Genomic DNA, 16,495 nt, shown 5'->3' on the forward strand with positions numbered 1-16,495 from the left:
TACTTCAAACGGGCTCTTAAGACCCACCAAATCCAGCAAACTGTCCTCCTAACCTTCTGTTCCTCGCCCTGTCTACCCCTCCTGTGTCACACCTGTCTGCCCCCCCCCCCCCCCCCCTCTTTAGAATGTAAGCTCTCACGAGCAGGGACCTCTTACCTCATGTGCTTATCCTTTCTTACTTCAGTAGTTTATGACTGCACCAAACCATGCTGTTTGCTGCCACCTGGATACTTATGCTGCAGCAATCGGCTGCTATACCTGTAATCATTTACCCTGTATTTGTCCTGTATTATCTTCAACTGTAAGTCACTGTGTTTCCATTTTAATTATGTGGTCTCTGTAATTGGGCGCTGCGGACCCCTTGTGGCACCATATAAATAAAGGATAATAATAATAACGCAAACTGTTGGTAGGTCTTGAGGACTGGTTTGGGGGGGGGGGGGGGGATAAGTAGCTGTTACGAGAATGGTCTATCCTAGGTGACAGGCCAGTCTGACCAATCAAAAAAATTGTTACAATTTTTTTTTTTTTTTAAACGCATGGTTCCACAGCTGAGATACACGGTTTAGAAGTATTGAAAATGAATGCATACATTTAACACCTACTGTATGAGATCAGAAGCTATCTGCCAATAATGAAATGCATGCTGTAGACTGGTCTAGTGCAGTGGTGTCTGTGCCTGAATCACCAGTCACGGAGTGTAATAACAACAAATAATACCCCTGATAAACATTCCTGGTTCTACAGGGATTTAGCACATGAAAGAGGAAAACTCAGTCACACTATACTTGGGATTAGGTTTTAAGATGTATGTGTGTGTGCAAAAGTTATTTGCAGTACCACCATATAATAAAAAGAAGCCTAGTAAAATCTAACTAGATGTTAATGGAAACCACATTATAAATATAGATGGAAATGTTTGGATCTGCAGTAGACACATTACATTTGTCAGAGTCAACTTTGTATTGTTACATTGTCATTGTTGTGTTGCTAGTTATTTATTATTTATTTATTTGTTTTTATTTTAACTTCATTTCAAGAGCGTTAAACATTTGTTTTGCAATGCGGGGGATTTATAGTGTGTGTAAACTATACAGTATAGTGTCTTTATCATTGCTTGCATTTCATGTTTGGGTGTGTTTGGCATAACAGAATGAAGCTTTTGTGTGTTTAAAGTCAGGCGGTGTACATTAAAAAGCAAATCCACAAATGAATGTGCAATATGACTTCCACATGCATATGTAGAGCTGATCTGGTAAGCAGAACAGCTCACATAGTTTTGGCAGTAGTACATTGTGTATACTGATTCTGGAGGTGTAGTAAAAGACCCATGTCCAATGTTGTGCCTCATGGTAGCGCCCAAGTTCATATTACGTCATTATTAATGCTTGTATACATTATGCAACGCGGTGTCCCAGTTCACATAATGACATACAGTGCCCCCCGTCCATATTGTGCAACATTACAGTACCCTAGGTTCATATTAAACCACATTATAGTACCTCCAACTTATATTGTGCCACATTACAAGCCCTAGGTGCTCTTAAAAATGTTTGCCTTGGGGCATGCAATGTATTTAGATATGCCCCTTGACCTGCTCATTGTATTGTGGTATAAAATTAACTGGAAGGCATGATAATGTTACATAATGACGCCACACTTTCTGGCATCATATGCAATATGGCTCCTTACTTGGACCGGTCACCTAAGCACAGCAGTGGCATCCATTATTTTAAAGATAATATAGTCAACCAGTCTATTGGATCCCTCTTTGGAATTATGTCGAAAGAGGCCAACACCATCTAGGACACTACTACTACTGGTTCACAAAATGATCTGGGGCTATAATATTGGACAGACAATTTCAAACTGCTGTAGAAAGGTGTCTCTCTAAAAGCATTGGGACAGGGGACCCTTATAAAATGTTACTATAGAGCCCACAGTGTTCTGGCTACACCACACAAATTATGGTGGATACCAAAACACACCCTATTAGGAATTTTATAAATTGCAACACCACTTATACAATCTATGTTTTGTCCTGTGAATGCGGGCTCAAATACGTGGGCCGCACAACTAGGAAACTCCGTATCAGGTTCTTAGAGCACCGTCGTAATATTAAAAAGAGTTTAGTTTCACATAGTGTCTCTAGACATTTCTTCGAGAAGCACAACGCTGATCCCCAAAGCTTGGAACTGATAGGGGTGGAACATGTTAAAAACACCAACAGAGGGGGGGATAGGTTCAGCAGATTGTGCAAACAAGAAGTTTTTTGGATGCACCTGCTGAACTCTATCCACCCTGAGGGCCTCAATGAGATGGTGGAACTTAACTCAGTCATTTAGAATGTATATTCCCATTCCATCACCATGTATGTCCGAACTCCACCATCTGTAAAAAATCATTCCACCCACTATAATGTGTGTGTGTATATATACCATCTGTGTGCACCATCCGTAAAACACCACCCCACCCATTGTAACATGTGTGTATATATGCGCCCACTCTTTTGGTGCAGTGCGCAGCCTGCAATAAAAATCGGATTGTGGGAGATTGCCATATATCCATTCTCCTTCCATTCACCCCTCTAAGAACTATAAATCATCATTATATACCATCTGTGTGTACCATCTGCAAAACATCATCCCACCCATCATAATATGTGTGTATATGCGCCCATTCTTTCGGTATAGTGCGTAGCCTGCAATAAAAATCGGATTGTGGGAAACTACCATATGTGCATTCTCTCTAAGAACTATGAACTATCATGATATATGTCCTTCCTCCATCCGTTCTTATTTTTATAAATTTTCTCTGTTATAAAAGTTCCATGTTTCACTTTTTATTATTCATTTATGATTATTTGTTCCTTTTTTCTTGCATTTTCTTGCAAAAAAAAAAAACACGTCGGCTTTTTCACTGTCGACCTAACACCTGTCGACCTTATGACCCTGTCGACCTAATCCATGTCGGCCTTTAGTCAGGTCGATATAATGCAAGTCGACCTAATGGTGTAGACCTATGCTTGTAGACTCAAATGCAGTCTGACGAATGATTCCATTCCGTTTTTAGGGAGGGACAACAAGCTCTGACATGCAATCCTCCCCCCTGCCATTAAAGCATAGAGGGGACGCCCTTACAGGTCGCACCACAGGTACTTCCGCCCTCACAGCCCACATACCATCAGGGCAGAATGACCTGGAAACTAATAGGTTATTCCTCCAATTGAAATGCACGTTCGATAAGGTCATCTCAGTCACCATGACTACCATACTAACAAAATTGATTGCACAAGCTAGCGATCATAATCTAAGCACTTTACAATTAACAAACCATGTTTTAGTGTATATCTTATTATTGTATACTATTGTGTATGAATTTATAGTAACTTGCCTCCTACTTTAGCGCCCTATTTGTTTATAAAATAGATTGGTTGATCTAATCAAGTTGGTCACATGACCCATGTAACAGGAAATAAATAGCCAGCCATGTTTTAAACCTGTTATCCTCTGACAAAGCTGCCTGGAGCAGCGAAACCGGTCAGGACTCAGGTCTCTATCTCCATCCAGAATACCAAACTGGTACCCCTAAAGAACCCGGAAGTGCTTATTTGTGCACACACTTACCACCCTTTGTCCAATTGGACCACCAAGTCCTAGCAGCAAGGTTGAGGTCGAGGACTGTATCCCGCTCTATTCCATCCAGCGGAGGGAGTCGGTTATTTGTGCCATCCTGGGCCGCTCCTTATCAACATCTTCAAGTCCTCCCCACCATCTGCTACATTGGAGACAACCATCACGCCTCACCAGGACCTGGGGGTCCCCTTGGGCCACGCACAGATCCCAGTCCGGTAATACCTCCTCCACTGGTTCCATTTGGATTGCAAATTCCTACAGTAAGGTAGAGGTAGAGGACCCATCCCGCTCCAGTCCATCCAGCGGAGGGAGTCGGCAATCCGTGTCAACTTAAGCCGCTCCTTATTCTTACATCTGGTCCTCCCTCCCTACTGCTCCAATTGGGCATTTCATTGCAGCTCCATACAGGACGATTTACAACTCAGCCCTATACAGGACTCTTGGGACTCTCCGGGCCATTCATTTTCCCCAGTTTGGTTGGTGAGATATGAATTTTATGTGATTTTAGAGAATTATCAATGTATTCTGGCTATATGTATTTTAGACATTAAATCTTTTTGTACTAGACCAACCAATCCCTCATTTTTTTCACCCAAACTTTACAGGTTTCATTACCTCACTTTTTACAAAGTTATACCAAGCGCAGCTCAACACCCCTTTCTTTTCTTGTTCTGGCTACACCCCTGGGTTCGGTAGAAGCCAAACCATTGTGCAGTAAATAGCTAACTGCTGTAATGTAAACTTTTATATTAATCCAATCACGTACTCTAAGCAGAACGAGCCATTTTCTGGAATAAACACTCGGCTAAGTGACATCACAGATATATAGCCCATACTTGCCTACCTACCCAGAATGGCTGAGAGGCTTCCGGAAAGGTGGGAAAGTGTCCCGCTTCTTTCCTGAACCGTCACATCTCCCTCATCAGCAAAGATGAATGCCAACAGTTGTTAGACTTTGGGGAGGGGCTAAAATTTACACGAATTGCTTCATTCCTTCAGCGCCCGTCTCCACCCCTCGAACCGCACATCAGTGGTGTCAGATTTCCCACTAACTACGTAAAGTAGGTGCCTAGGGGCAGCACCTGCTGGGGATGGCACGGCAGCTTTCTTCCCTGCATGGTATAAGTACAACACAGCGACAACAGGTCAATGAATGGGATCTAAAGGCAGTGTAGGGTTCCAATGCTCACTAAAGGGGTTGTGGTATGGGGCGGCAAAAAAGCCCCTTGCGGGCTCGCCACGCTGCGGGCACGGTGGCTCGCGAGCCACCTATTTTATTCTCCCTCTATGGGGGTCGTGGACCCCCATGAGGGAAAATAGCGGGTGGCCGTCGGGCACCCGGCTGTCAGCGTTTTGACAGTCGGGATCCCGATGTCGGGTAAATGACTGTTGGGATCCCGACTGTCGGAAACGCGTCCGGCACCCACTAAAGGAGGGGGTGGCTCATTATATTCTATACTACGGGAAGGCACATTATAATACAGGTTGAGTATCCCCTATCCGAAATGCTCGGGACCACGAGCATTCCGGATAGGGGAATTTTCCGGTTTTTGGAATAAATTTTTGTAGCCATACTTACCTGTCCCCTGATGGTGTCCGGTGGTCCCTCGGCGTCCGCGCAGTTCCCGGGCGTCCACAGCAGACCTCCGGCATCTTCTCCTGGTCTCCAGCGGTCCCAGGAATGCATTGCGTCACCGGCGCGCACGCACACTCGCGCAATGCATTCCTGGGACCGCTGGAGACCCTGGAGAAGATGCCGGAGGCCTGCTGTGGACGCCCTGGGACTTGGTAAGTATGAAAAGCGGTTTAGGGGGGTTAAAAAAATAATAATAATTTGAATGATTCAAAAAACCACGGTTTTTGGAATAATTCGGATAGAGGATGCACGGATAGGGGATACTCAACCTGTAATGGCTGATAATGTTGTACCTAGGAGTGGCCAGACTCCTAAATCTGCCTATGTACATCAGGTGAAAAATAATGGAGGCAAATATGATATAGCCTTATGTGTGATTTTGTGCTCGCTGCAAGACTTTTGCTAGTTGCCACTAATACCCCTTTTCCACTAGAAGAAATAACCCGGTAATCTCCGCGGGGACGCGCTTCTACCCGGGTTTTGCTGCTAGTGGAAATGCTCCCTTTTAAATAACCCGGTTTGGATTCCCCGGCAATCCTACCCAGGTCATGATCAGGGTAGCGCCCGGTTCGCACCCGGCTTCAAGGGTAGTGGAAACGCTCCCTAACCCGGTTATTTGACTGAGCATATAAAAATCTTCACTGATTGGTGCTGCTGGGGCGCTGGTGAGTGATGTCATCACTCAGAGCCCCGCAGACTGCGCACATAGCACGGAGGACAGCGTTGTGTGCACATGTGCTGCATGTCTGTCCTGACTTTCCCAGTTAAAAAAAAAAAAAAAAGTAATTTTAAAATAAATGAGTGTGGTCCCTTCTTCTAATATCGTAATATTTTTAATGGTGGCCCTTTTGGTGTAATGGTGGCCCTATTTTGTGACCTCCCATGGTAAAGCCCTTTAAAAAGGCTTTTTCTTATGTTTATCTATAGGGAAAAAAAGGCCTTACCCGGGTTAAGTGTAAAAGGGGATGATCAGGCAATTTACCGGGTAGCACTGTAGTGGAAATGTGTCTCCAACCCATGTCCCACCCGGGTTCGAACCGGGTACAAATTACCGGGTCCGACCCAGGTTGCTAGTGGAAAAGGGGTGTTAATCAGTCTACCTATTATCACATACTATATTCTCTCACAGCTCATCAGTCCTACCAGACAGACACCGTTCCAATTTCACAGAAGAGAATAGCCAAGCTGAACACAAAAGAGATATTTTATAGAGCTTAAAATTCCATAGATGTTGTAAACGTTCCTATTCAGGCATTGAAGAGGGCTTTCTATACGATACAGTATCGTTTGCATTTTCAATTATACACTTGACATATTTGTTATAAAATCTAGTTCAATTCAACATGACAGCTCTAATAGTAATGTTTTTCTATTGTCTCTAGGTCTTAATTATGTAATTATTCTATTGCGGAGAGAAGAGAAGAAGGCTGTATGCAGTGCTGAGACCACAAAGCAACAATGTGAGTACAGAAGTAATTCTCTAAGATTGTAAAAGCAAATACACTGTAATCTGGCAATTTGCTTCTGATGAATGGCATTCTCTGCCTGTAACCAGATACGCTCCCATTCATAGACTAGCAAATTCCATGTGAATGGGTTTTTTCACAGGGGGAAATTTACTCAAATCAGAAGTGGTGATGATTCAGACCTGTGCGCTAGGCTGCATGTGCAAACCCTGAACATCGGGGACGGGGCTGAATCCGGACCTGTATTAAATAATAAAGTTTAAGAAACTTAAAAAGTATTATATAGATGGAGCCGCTGTTAGCCAGCCTTCCGATCGCTAGATTTCATTTGCTGGCTCAGGCTGGTGGACGGCGAGCCGGCTGATGGGGATGCGTGAGCGGCTCACTCCCTCAGCAAGGTGATGGGGACAGGGTAGGGATGGCCATCGTTGCCATTGCCATCGATGGTTGCCATTGATGGCAATTCTGCAACTGGCCATCGATAGTGCTAAACTATGCAATGGATGACCATCGATAATGGTCATCCATTGTGTTTGATTGGCCTTCGGGCCAATCAAAACACGGGGGCGGGGCTTCGCGTGTGTCGGGGGGCTGAGCTATGCTTCGTGTCCCGGCACTTTAAAAAAAAAAAAAGCAAAACATTGTTTTGCTGTTCCATTGATGGAGGGAAACCATCTGGTTCTCCCCCATCGATGGCAAAAGTATTCGACATTGGCCATGAACCATCAATGATTTAGAATCATCGATGGTCGATGGCCATCCCTAGGACAGGGTGCTTCCGTGCGGGGGGAGAGCGGGTGAGACTGGTAGCGGCGGGATACGGCTACAGGGGCTTCCGACAGAATGGGGTGCATGCCACATTCTTTCTGACTCTGGCGGCTGGCCGGGGGACAGCGCATGGCGATACATTAGCCAGGAGACGTTGTAATGAAAGCGGCTCCATCTGTAGTATAAGCAATGTACAGCACTGGATATAAGCAATGTATACATATCGAGCGCAAACAATTATATCATGGTGGTATTTATGGTTATTTTTATGTAGTGCAGTATATTAAATTAGATTGTGTTTTAGAGCTTATTGTCTATAATTTGATATTTTAGTTTACTGACATCAGTATTTTTAGCTCAAACATTTATATATTTCCTTAACTAAGAACAGGCTTCTATATAATTAGGTTTTGTTACCATGTAACTTCTATTTTTCTTTATCATTTTTATGTTGTAATACTTTGTTTATTTTGCTTAGTGTTCTGCCTTGTACTTTATGTATATGGCTGCCAAATAAAGCAGCAATCGCGGTGATAGATGGCGTTCTTTGTACAGTAGCTCTGTCTCTGCCTTATCAGATCCTGCTACTAGTGGCTATTTCAGTAACGTCAACAAATATCTAGGAGATGATCTGAAGTCTCAGAGATCATGTGGCCGTCTCCTGGCCTGTCTGCACGTCACCTGCAAAGCATGGCAGCTTGGCGCTATGACATAAATAATACGTGCTTGGCATTTCTCCGTTTCTGTATAGTAAGTGAGGTCATTTCCTAGCGGAGCTACTGTGTGTACAGACCACATATACAGACTGGAGGGTCGGTTTTCCAACAACATGCTGTAAATTGAATATTTTGTGACTTGGAATCATACCGGAGCTGGCAATTTAATGCAAATAGACATTTGCTTTAATTGACCCACATGCACTTTTGTTCACAGCATAGTATTTCCTTGTGTTAGGGTACTGTGCATTTTGTATTTTGTTAGTGAGTTTCTTTGACCTCTTAATTTTTAGAACCTTGATGAGTGAATATTTTATACAAAAAAAAAAAACCTTCTGGTTTCCTCCCACATTCCAAAAATATACTGTTAGGCCAATTGGCTCCCAACAAAATTAACACAAGAATGTCTGGGTGTGCATGTACATATGGCAGGGAATATAGGGGGTTATTTTGATTCACTCGGAAAGGCACAATCACTCTCTAATGGACAAACCATATGTACTGCAGCAGGGCTGGTGTAAGGCTTCTCGGCACCCAAGGCAACCAACTGACCCCCCCAACCAATACCCACTTTCCAACCCTTAAGGCATAAGGCTAAAAAATTGTGAGGTCTTTGCAGCCCTCTGGGGAGGTGGGCAAGTCCCCTGCTTTCCTTGGAGGCCCCCCAAACCCTCCCCTTTGCCACCCACACCAGAGTACGAGGAGGAGGAAAGTATGCCTCAAGGGAAGGTATGGGGGTGAGGTCTTAGAAGTTCCACAGCTGCCACCTGCGTTAAGTACAATAAGGATCCTCATAGACATTCTTAATTTTTTTGATAGACAGACTGTGTTCTGTGTGCTCAGAGACAGCCCTTCCTATGGCAATACACCCCCAACACAGGCCCTACAGCTGGAATATAGAATAGAATCCCATCTATTGGGGGCTCATTTCCATTTGTAGGCCTTGGAAATACTGTCAAAATAGCATTGGATTTAAGGACACTGTGAACCCATAAGGCAAAAATATATGTGCTGTTTATGTTCTTTTCATACAATGACTAGGGGCCTTATTTTGGTTCACTCTTTCTGACAAAATACTTCTTAGATGGACAAAACCATGTGCACTGCAGGGGGGCAGATGTAACATGTGCAGAGAGAATTAGATTTGGGTGAGTAATTTTGTTTCTGTGCAGGGAAAATACTGGCTGCTTTATTTTTACACTTCAGTATAGATCTCACTTGGAAGTAAAACCCCACCCAAATCTAACTCTCTTCACATTTTGCATATGCTCCCCTGCAGTGCACATGGTTTTGTCCATCTAAGAAGGATTTTGTAAGAGAGTGAACCAAAATAAGGCCCTAGGACTCGTCTTCTAAGTCATATTGATAATTCGTCTTGTAGGTCAAATAGATTACTTAAATAAAAAATTGCTCACTGGGGCGTGGCCTGGCCATCCAACAGGGCGGACGTAGTCTCTCTGCGCTCCCGCTGATACAGAGCATAATCCCCTTCCATCAGCCCTTTTGGCCCCCTGTACCTGATCCTCACCCTCCTTTTGACACTTACCCCGGCGTCGCTGGGCTGGTTGCGGAGCCGGGCGGTGCCCTGGGGTGCCGCTGCGGGTTGCGGCCTGGTCCCAGTTGAGGCCGGGGCCTCGATTTGCGGAGACACCGAGCGCACACACACGGCCGTGCGGAGGGCGCGGAGGAGGAGAGGAGAACGGCGCGCCGCCGTCCACGGCGCCTGGAGACCGCACAGCGACGCACTCGGTGGCCTGGTCGGGAGGAGGGCAGAGCCGGCGAGGCGCAGAGGACGCGCGGCCTGCTACCACAGCCGCGGCCTACCGCAACGGCCGGAGACGGGATCCGACACTACAGTGCCTCAGGCGCCAGCCCCAGGACCAGAGGTGAGCACGGTGCACCCACATAGGGGGTTGTGGGGGCCAAGAGACCACCCCAAGAGACCACCCCTACGGCGCCAGCGGTAGGCCACGCACATCACAGAGGCCCCGGACAGAATCACTAGTGCTCTGGGCATCTAAAAGCCAGGTAGCACTTAAAGAGCCCCCCCACCGTGCACCTCATTCCCACAGCGTCAGTCCCCCTTGGGGGAACCACAGGGGCACTTGCTGAACAGGCTGGGCCCAACACCTGCACTAGGGGAGCCTCTTTCCAGGGTGAAGACAAGTGCACCACAGCATCAGGGGCACAGTAGCTCACTACTTGACCCCCTTATTGACCACTTGGGGGTAATTGAGAGACACTTACTGTTGGCTGCAGGGAGGCTAGGTCTGGCTGCACAGGAACAGTGACCAAATATTCCCCAAGAGACTGTCACTTGCAAGTGAAATAAGGAGGATTACTGGTCCTGCGACTCCATCTAGTGGTTGCTCAGTGAAATTCACCTGATCTCTGTTTTCCAGCTCCTATTCAAAAAGCTGCATATATCCCTCCTGGCTTGAGCAACTTCTATACTGCTCCCCACCGGCCCCGAGGCTCCCACCTGTTACTCTCCCCATAAGTCTGGGGGGTTCGCCCTATGAGAACCCGTTGAAAGTTATGTGATATGTGACTCTTGCCATGACCTTTCGCCCCTAATCACCCGCTTATTATGGGGTGACGCAGCGGATGTATTCACACCGGGCGCAATGAACATCTTTTGGTAAAGAAACTGCCTCTACATGCTGCAACAAGCCTAGTCTAGACGGCCTAGCCTAGTTACTGACCTAATGGGGAAAGCTAAAAAATCCCTACAACCATCAGCGTCTAAACCGACATCTGACTCCCAAGTGAAGCCAAACCTATTCAGATACCTCACACAGACTGCGGGCACTAGCTCTGAGGAACCACAGTCCTCCTCGGACGGCTCCCAGTCCCCAAGGGATCCATTGAGGATGGACGCTTCGCAGAGCCCCTCTGCCACTCCTCAGCCCGAGGTCTCATTAACTGAAGTTCTGGCGTATCTCCGTACCCTCCCTACTAAGGCAGACCTTCCCTCAAAACAAGACTTCCATGTGCTGGAGGAATCTCTCCGAGACACCATTAAAGTAGAGGTTGCCGCCATTCAGGCAGAAGTGAAGCAGACGACACAGAGAGTCTCTGAGCTGGAAGATCAAGCTGAGGAGGTCAGTAGCTTCAACGAGAAACTACATGACACCCTGACAGCCCAAGCACAAGAACTGATTGCGCTGCAACGCAGAATAGATGACCTGGACAACAGAGGGAGGAGAAATAACTTGCGGATAAGAGGTCTGACGGAAGACATTCAAGGCCCAGGGATAATAGATGCCCTTACCAAAGTCTTCAATGAGATCACGGGAGCCACGCCAGACAATGTCATCATCTTCGACCGTGCGCACCGAGCTCTGAGACCAAGGGGCCCACAAGCAGACAGACCCAGGGACATTGTTTGCAGACTGCACTACCACAAGGAGAGAGAAGATATTCTGGCGAAAGCCCGTCAGCTAGAGGAGGTCGAGTTCAATGGAGATAGAATTCAGATACTACCTGACCTTTCCTGGAGCACTCTCCAACAGAGACGCCTTCTACGTCCTCTGACAGATCTGCTAAAGCAGAACAACATTAGATTTCGCTGGGGATTCCCATTGAGTATTCAAGCGACAAGGGGAGGAAAACAGGCAGTTCTCCAATCACCGGCAGACCTAGACGCCTTCTGCAAAATGCTCGAACTTCCCAGACCCCAGCTTACGGAGTGGCAACAACTAACAGAGCGCCTCGTCCCCCCCCGACCACCGAAACTACGCGATGATTGGCAGAAAGTAGGGAAGAAGAAGAACTTGGCGACCCCCGCCCCTGTAACCGGAACAGGTGTTACTACCTGATGAGGTACACATTTAACTAGTTAAAAAAAAAAAAAAAAAAAAGGGGTGATGACTTTACCCAAATTTGCCCCGGAGGTCGTGAGACTTTACACGGACATACTCCACTAGAAATAGTATGTGGTTAGCTAGATACGGCCCCCTGGGGACAGAACCCTCCAGGCACTTGGACACTCTTATTAATCCTACGTGGCGGCCTATTAGAGGCCCAGGATTGGCTTGATAGACGTTTGCAGGCTTAACTTGAAGAAAAGGCGGGCAGTTTCCCAAAATGTTATTTTAACTTCTAACTCAGTCTTTGATGTTATAGCTTAGGCTAAAAAAACCCCACGCCCGGTGGGGATCATCTGTGCGGGCCCCAGTTTGGGTGGACCGCATTGCTCTTGGGCAGGGACGCCAACTGGCGACCTCTGCTCAACAGCGGTTTGCTGTTTTGAAATGATTCAGATAAGTTTTGTTATGATCTTGAATTGTTGTTCTTATGTTTTCCCCCCCCCAAACCCCCCCTATCGGCCCCTCCCCTCCCCTTGCTCTTTTACCCCCCCCCCCATCTTAGGGATCTTTCAGCTGACCCTCGTTTAGACACCGCTGCAGTGGGTGGCGATGCAAAGACACCTATAGGACATCACCTATGTCGTCAAATAACAATGTAAACCTCACTTTTTGTTCTTTTAACGTAAAAGGGCTTAATATCCCAGAGAAACGTTCCTCATTGCTGAGAGACTTAAGATCCAAGAGAGTCGATATAGCATTCCTACAGGAAACACACTTTAAGGAGGGAGCCTCCCCCAAATTAACTAGCTTCTACTTCCCCTTACATTTCTCCAGCAATTGCTCCTCGGCCAAAACATTAGGGGTTTCGTTTTTAATTTCCCGCAGACTGCACTTGACTGACATCTCTCACCATTCACTGGAGGAAGGCAGGTGCCAACTTCTTAAATGCACAATTCTCTCCCAAAGATACACGCTAGTGAACGTATACGGCCCTAATACCAGACAAAAACAATTTATGAACAGAATTCTTAATCTGATAGAACCCCATAGAGAAGGATGCTTAATAGTCGGAGGAGACTTTAATTGGGCCCCAGACCCCCTAATTGACTGTCATCCTACCCCCAAAACTTCTAGATTACGAGACCACCGCAGAATCAAACAGTTGCTACATGACCACCAACTATTAGACACCTGGCGAGTCTTTCATCCTACGGACAGGGATTACACCTTTTTCTCTGCCCCCCACACATCCTATTCCAGAATAGACTATTTCCTGATAGATCACCAGGCCCTACAGAGGTTCTCTAAAAACGAAATAGGCCAGATTACCTGGTCAGACCATGCCCCAGTATACATTTCGTTAGACACCTCCATGCCCCGACCACGCCCATGGACGTGGCGGTTCAATGAGCTCCTCCTCTCAGATATTAAATACAAGCAAGAGCTGGAAACATGTATTGCAGACTATATAGCGAATAATGAGAATAAAGGAACATCCCCAATAACAGTATGGGAAGCGCATAAGTGCGTACTTAGGGGGAAGTGCATTCAATTAGGCTCTCAGATGAAAAAAGAAAGGGAAGCAGAGAAAACGAGGCTGATTACGCGGATCGCGGCCTTAGAGGGGACTCATAAGTCTACCCTGTCCCCTGAAACTCTTAGTGAACTAACTGAGGTGAGGTCACAACTAGCTAAACTAATGAACGACAGGACAAAATTAGAAATGCGCAGATGCAGGCACAGGTATTATCAGTGGGGAAACAAGACTGGGACCTTATTGGCAAGGGCCTTGAGGGAGCAGCGCTCGCAGACATATGTCCGAACTGTTCAGGGGAGAGACGGCACCCATGCACACTCCTTCTCTCAAATAGCCAAGGCCTTTGAGGAATACTACTCGGGACTATACAATTTAAAGCACGGGGCGACTCTGACAGATAGATCCCTGATGAGACAACAAATACAAAAATACTTGCAGTCAGTTCAATACCCCAGGATTGGAGAGGAGGACCTTTGTCGCCTGGAACAGCCTTTCACGCTACAGGAGCTAGAAAAGGCATTGTCAAACACACCTTCTGGGAAGAGCCCGGGCCCGGACGGCTTCCCGATAACTTACTATAAATCCTTCCGCTCCGCCTTAATGCCCCTCTTTCTAAGGGCCTGCAATGCTGTTTCGGGGGACAGAGCATTCTCATCACAATCACTAGAGGCCCATATCTCGATAATCCCAAAAGAAGGGAAAGATCCTGCACAGTGTGCAAGCTATAGGCCCATTTCCCTTTTGAATACGGACTTAAAACTATACGCCAAACTTATTGCAAATAGGCTAGGCCCTCTCCTCCCCGGACTGGTAAACGAGGACCAGGTGGGTTTTATACCAGGCAGGGAGGCAAAAGACAACACAACAAAGGTCGTAGACCTAATCCATTTTGCCAAACAGACTGATGCCCACTTGGTCCTCCTGTCAACGGACGCGGAGAAGGCCTTTGACAGGATTGACTGGACGTTTATGACAACACTACTAGAACATATAGGAATTGGTCAGGTATGCCTTCACCGCATCCTTGCACTGTATAGCTTCCCTTCAGCTCGAGTACGAGTAAACGGTACACTGTCATCTCCCTTTGATATTCGAAACGGCACACGACAGGGTTGCCCATTGTCCCCGCTTATATTTGTACTATGCATGGAGGCATTAGCCAGGTCAATACGTGCGAATAACAATATTAGGGGAGTTCAGATTGGGAAACGGGAACATAAGCTAGCCTTATATGCAGACGATTTAATGGCCACGGTAACGAATCCCATCACCTCCCTTCCCTCGATTTTGGAAGAGTTTGAGAAATTCTCGCTCCTTTCAAACTTCAAAATAAATTTTTCCAAGTCCATTGCTTTAAATATCTCCGCCCCTATCCCGGTAATCGAATCCCTGAAAGTAGCTTTCCCATTTCAATGGCACCCGACGAGGGTCAGATACTTAGGAGTCACCCTATCTAACAATACCTCAGACCTCTTCAAACTCAATTATCTCCCTCTGTTAAATACCTTAAAAGCCCTAGTGGAGAAATGGAAGGCCCTGAAGCTGTCTTGGTTAGGCAGAATTAATACTATAAAAATGACTTTTCTTCCTAAACTCCTGTACATACTGCAGGCCCTCCCGATATCAGTTCCCCCTTCCTTCTTTAGGGAGCTTCAAAAACTTGCAGGTAGCTTAGTATGGAAGGATCGCAGGCCTAGACTAGCACAGAGAACTCTAATTCAGAGCAGGGAGAAAGGAGGACTACAACTCCCACACTTCCAAAGCTATTACCACGCAGTCCATTTGACCAGGATAGTTGAGATGTCTAGAGTGTCGCAATACAAACTCTGGCCGGCTATAGAGGGACACTCTGTAGGAGTCTCGCCTAGAGTGATTCCATGGCTCCGCAATTCCCCACACACCGACCATCCCACTATGGGCCCGACGATAGCATGTTGGAGGAAACTTAGACATATGGATTTCTTCGACGCTGGAGTATCTTTACTCACACCCGTAGTAAATAATCCGGAATTCCAACCGGGGTATATATTACGAGACCTACCAAAACGCTGCTCGGCAGATGTGACATTCCTGGGTAACTGGGTTGAAAGTTCAGGCCTACGCTCATTTTCAGAATTACATCAGGTCATGGGAATGCCCAACATGTACTTTTGGTTCTATCTCCAAGTTCGGCACTTTATAGCCTCTCTTCCAAGGAGAAGGCGTAGCTGGGAACCCACTGCGTTTGAAAGGTTTATGCTTTCAGAAGAGGCTCCCAGGGGCTTGATCTCACACCTATACCAAGTATGCCTGGGCTCCCTCGCTGACTCAATCCCTCCTTACACGAAGGCATGGGAGAAAGAACTGGGTAGGAAACTCACCGAAAAACAGTGGGGACAATCATTTAAATATGTATTTGCCTCCTCGTCGTCAATTCAGACGCTGGAGACGCAATACAAGATTTTATCAAGATGGTATAGATGCCCCTCAATACTACACAAAATGAATAGGAGTCTGCCTAATCTCTGCTGGAGATGTGGGCAACTACCAGGCACACCGCTACACATTTGGTGGTCGTGCGGGGAAATTCAGAAATATTGGCGGGTAGTGCATGAGATTACGGAGAAAGTCACAGGGCAATCGCTACCCTACACTCCAGAATTTTGGTTGTTAAACTTGATGGAAATACCCATCTCAAAATACAAGAGATCTCTGCTTAGCCACATGATGAACGCTGCCAGAGCTGTGATACCTTGCTTCTGGAGAACCACAACCATTCCCCCCATCTCCCAATGGTTCCGTAGAATAGATCTATACATGTCTATGGAAGATATATCATCGTTCCTGAACAACGCCCCACAAAACTTTACAGCTACCTGGTACAATTGGGTAATTTTTAAGGATGAGAGAGAATTTAAACAACATATGGTAAAGTAACGGAGTGTT

At 46.3% G+C, this 16,495-nt stretch overlaps 1 protein-coding gene across 36 annotated transcripts in view; it reads left to right on the top strand.

The window, feature by feature from the left end:
* SORBS1 (sorbin and SH3 domain containing 1) overlaps positions 1 to 16,495 on the top strand; it is a 316,704-nt gene that overhangs the window by 166,736 nt on the left and 133,473 nt on the right. For all 36 annotated transcript variants that reach the window (XM_083148896.1, XM_083148907.1, XM_083148902.1 and 33 more), the window contains one exon: positions 6,654 to 6,731. The gene's annotated coding sequence lies outside the window, so the exon portion shown is untranslated. The remainder of the gene's footprint in view (positions 1 to 6,653; positions 6,732 to 16,495) is intronic.

This window comes from Crinia signifera, chromosome 6 (assembly GCF_055691185.1).
Source record: "Crinia signifera chromosome 6, ASM5569118v1, whole genome shotgun sequence".
Lineage (NCBI taxonomy): Eukaryota > Metazoa > Chordata > Amphibia > Anura > Myobatrachidae > Crinia > Crinia signifera.